Consider the following 4,451-nt stretch of genomic DNA (forward strand, 5'->3'; position numbering starts at 1 on the left):
GATCAATTTCAGTTCACATTCGATGGCTTAGATAGGTCTAAAAATCAAAGGGATCACACAAACAAGACAAGTGTCTGCTAATACTAACTGATAGAATCAAAAAGGGAGAGAAAGATCCAACATGGGAAGTGGGATACACAGCAGACTCATAGAATGGCAGATGTCCTAAACAACACTCTGGCCTCAGAATCAGCCCTTAAGGCATTCGGATCTGGCTGAAGAGCCCATGAGAGTATTGTAGGCATGGAAAGCCAAGACACCATGGAAAAGAAAAAAAGAAGAAGACCTAAATGAAAGATCTCTGTGAGTGAGATCCCAGTGGAAAGAACGGGGCCATCAAAGAAGGAGGTACCTTTCTCTGAAGGGAGGAGAGAACTTCCACTTTGACTATGACCCTACCGGAACAAGATCAAAGTCAGCGAACTCTAAAGGCTTCCATAGCCCTGGCAACTCATGACTAGAGCCTAGGGAGATTACTGACGCCATGAACAGGAGTGTCAAATTGTTAAGTCAGCAACAGAAGTCACTGTGTACTTACATCCCATGTGGGATCTGTCCTTAATGTGTTGTCTAATGTGCAGTGATGCTATAACTAGTACTGAAACAGTATTTTTACACTTTGTGGTTCTGCGTGGGTACAAACTGATGAGATCTTTACTAATTACATACTGAATCGATCTTCTGTATATAAAGATAATTGGAAATGAAAAAAAAAAAAACCTGGTGTTAAATTGGAAATGGCATAGAAAATTAATTAATTTAAAAAAAATATTATGTAGGATCTCTGTCTTTAATGTGCTGTACACTTTTATTTAAAGCTATAACTAGTATTCCAACAGTATTTTTTTTTTCACTTTGTGTTGCTATATGGGGGAAAACTGTTGAAATCGTTACCTAATATATACAAAACTGATCTTTTGTATATAAAGAGAATTGAAAATGAATCATGATATGATAGGAAGGGGAGAGGGAGCGGGAGGGGGGAGGGTTGTGGGTGGGAGGAAAGTTTTGGGAGGGGGAAGCCATTGTAACCCATAAGCTGTACTTTGGAAATTTATATTCATTAAATAAAAGTTTAATTTAAAAAAAAAATTACTGTATATAGGTGAAATTGTCATTTTTCCATTCAATTTTTGTTTATGGCCATTCCTATATTCCCATTAAACTTTTTTTTTTACTTGTTAAAATTACTTGTTAAACTTCTTACTTGCTAAACCTTTTTCACTGTAATATAAATTTAAAATATGTTATCTCAAAAACTAAAAAAAAAAAAAAGAGGGAGAAGGAAGAAGGGTGGAAGGGAGGGAGGGGGAGGGATACAAGGAAGGAAGAAGGGAATAGCACTATGATCTTAGAATTGTATCTACAAACTACATTGAATCTTTTAAAAACCAATTAGGGGCTGGCACTGTGGCACAGCATGTTAAAGCCCCAGTCTGCGGCGCCGGCATCCCATATGGGCGCTGGTTTGAGTACCAACTGCTCCACTTCCAGTTCCCAGCTCTAGTCATTGCAGCCATTTGTGAAGGAACCAGCAAATGGAAGATCTCTCTCTCTGTCTCCTTCTGCCTCTGTCTCTGCCTCTGCTTCTCTGTAACTCTGCCTTTCAAATAAATTAAAAAAAAAAAACTTAAAAAAAAATAATTTTTTAAAAGTGAAAGAACAAAACAAAAAGAATGGTATATTACTGTAGTTTTAACGATCTGTGATTGTTTTAAAATTTACTGCATGAGTGAAATGGACATATTTTCATTTGATTATTATTTATAGCCCTTTCCTATATTCCTACCGAACTATGGTATTTTTAAATTTTACATTTTGAAATCTTTATTCAGTGGAGCATTAAGCCTTTGACTATAATGTAAATTAAAAATATGCTATCTCAAAAATTAAAAAGAAAAAAGAGGGGAGGGAGGGAGGGAAAGAAGAAGGGAAGTATTATATTCTTAGAATTGTATCTGAGTGCTGGAGCCGCTGCCACCGAGCCCGGGCCCCATTACCGAGCGCCACCCACGCCTGTCCGACTTGCACTCCCGATTCCTTTTGGTTCCAGGTCCAAAAATGGCAGCTCTCAAGGATCAGCTGATTCACAACCTTCTGAAAGAAGAACATGTCCCCCAAAATAAGATCACGGTTGTGGGGGTTGGTGCTGTGGGCATGGGCTGTGCCATCAGTATCTTAATGAAGGACTTGGCGGATGAACTTGCTCTTGTTGACGTCATGGAAGATAAACTGAAGGGAGAGATGATGGATCTCCAACATGGCAGCCTTTTCCTTAGAACCCCCAAAATTGTCTCTGGCAAGGACTACAGTGTGACGGCCAACTCCAAGCTGGTGATCATCACAGCTGGGGCACGGCAGCAAGAGGGAGAAAGCCGTCTGAACTTGGTCCAGCGTAACGTGAACATCTTCAAATTCATCATTCCTAATGTTGTCAAGTACAGCCCCAACTGCAAGTTGCTTGTTGTTTCCAATCCAGTGGATATCCTGACCTATGTGGCCTGGAAGATAAGTGGCTTTCCCAAAAACCGTGTGATTGGAAGTGGTTGCAATCTGGATTCAGCCTGCTTCCGTTACCTGATGAGGGAAAGGCTGGGAGTTCACCCGCTGAGCTGTCACAGCTGGATCCTTGGCGAGCATGGAGATTCAAGTGTGCCTGTGTGGAGCGGCATGAACGTTGCTGGTGTCTCCCTGAAGACTCTGCACCCAGAGTTAGGCACCGATGCAGACAAGGAACAGTGGAAACAGGTTCACAGACAAGTGGTAGACAGTGCTTACGAGGTGATTGAGCTGAAGGGCTGCACGTCCTGGCCACTGGACTGTCTGTGGCAGATCTGGCAGAAAGCATAATGAAGAATCTCAGGCGGTGCACCCGATTTCCACCATGATTAAGGGGCTCTATGGAATAAAGGAGGATGTCTTCCTTAGTGTTCCTTGTGTCCTGGGACAAAATGGGATCTCAGACGTTGTGAAGGTGACCCTGACCTCTGAAGAAGTGGCCCACTTGAAGAAGAGCGCAGACACGCTTTGGGGAATCCAAAATGAGCTGCAGTTTTAAAGTCTTTGGATAATGTCCTACCACTTCACTGTCTAGGCTACAACAGGGTTTTAGTTGGAGGTTGTGCATGTGGTCCTTTTTAATCTGATCCATGATTAAAGCAGTGAGATCATGATTGCTTAGGGAGGGAAAAAATCATCAGTTTCCTAAAGTTAGAAATAGAATGGTTTACAAAATCCGACAGCTATATCCATGTACTGGGTGACACTGACTGTGTCATCCTGAGCTGGTCAGCCCAAGATATAGTTCGCCACCTCTGAGGTGCCACTGCCTGTGTTGCACGAGCTCCAGTTGCCCTTCCGACTAGACGTGCGTTTACTGTGTGCTACGTAACTTCTGGTCCCTTCACCAAACGTGCTTAGTCCAACTTTTTTTCCCAGTCAGTCACAACCTGGGATCCAATATTGTATAAACTCAGTATTGCATGTCTTGTGCATAACTGTTCTAAAAGATCTTATTTTGTGTATTGTATGTATGAGTAGTGTACACTGCACATAATGTAAAAAGAAAGATCTACATATAGCAATGCAACCAGCTATCCATGTGTCATACCAACTAAATCACCAAATAAACCTTGAACAGTGAAAAAAAAAAGAATTGTATCAATTAGCTACATACAATCTGTTCTCTTTGTATTAATACCACAGTAACATGAGAATTGATAAGAATTTTTTTGTATTAGTTATCATGGATTTGCTGTGACCCTGAGAATCAAATGCATTCAATAGCTCCTTAAAAAATAAAAAGAAATAAAAATTTTAAAAAGAAAAAAAAGATTTGGTTAGTAGGAATTTTATGTAATAGAAAACACTAATCGCCTGAAAACATACGCTCAATCTCATAAAAGAGGTGAATGCAAACTAAGATCCCATAATGAACCTCTCACATTTGTAAAAATTAAATGCATAATGCCAGATATTAATGAGGGCATGAAATAAAAGGAATTATCATTCCCTGTTGCGAGGAGTATAAAGTGGTACACCTTATGAGAGAGAAATTTAGAAATATCTAGTATCTTTGAAGACATGCATAGTCTCTGATTCTGCAAATCTGCTTTTAGATGTATAACATAGATACAACAGTCACAGTAAAATAGTCTTATTGCAGCATTTTTCGTAACAATGGCAGACTGGAAGAGAAATGTGAATGTCTCTCTATACAATAATGGCTCAATAAGCAGCTGAATAGTCATTTAATTGAACATTATAAAATAAGAAAAATGAATGAACTATATGTGTTACAAGGATAAGTCTAAAAACCATAAGGTGTTTAAAAACCCCAGTTGCAGAAGGGCATTTGTGCATGTATTTTATGAAAAAGACAAAAACACAAAGTGCTACTTAACATTTTTATGTACACGTCTATATAAAATGTACATCTCATTAAAAGATGA

At 39.4% G+C, this 4,451-nt stretch overlaps 1 pseudogene; it reads left to right on the top strand.

Annotated features, from left to right (window-relative positions):
• The first annotated feature begins 1,994 nt into the window (after positions 1-1,994).
• On the top strand, positions 1,995-3,655 carry LOC133752472 (L-lactate dehydrogenase A chain-like; annotated as a pseudogene).
• The last annotated feature ends 796 nt before the right edge of the window (positions 3,656-4,451 follow it).

The sequence above is a fragment of the Lepus europaeus genome, chromosome X (genome assembly GCF_033115175.1).
Source record: "Lepus europaeus isolate LE1 chromosome X, mLepTim1.pri, whole genome shotgun sequence".
NCBI classification, from domain to species: Eukaryota; Metazoa; Chordata; class Mammalia; order Lagomorpha; family Leporidae; genus Lepus; species Lepus europaeus.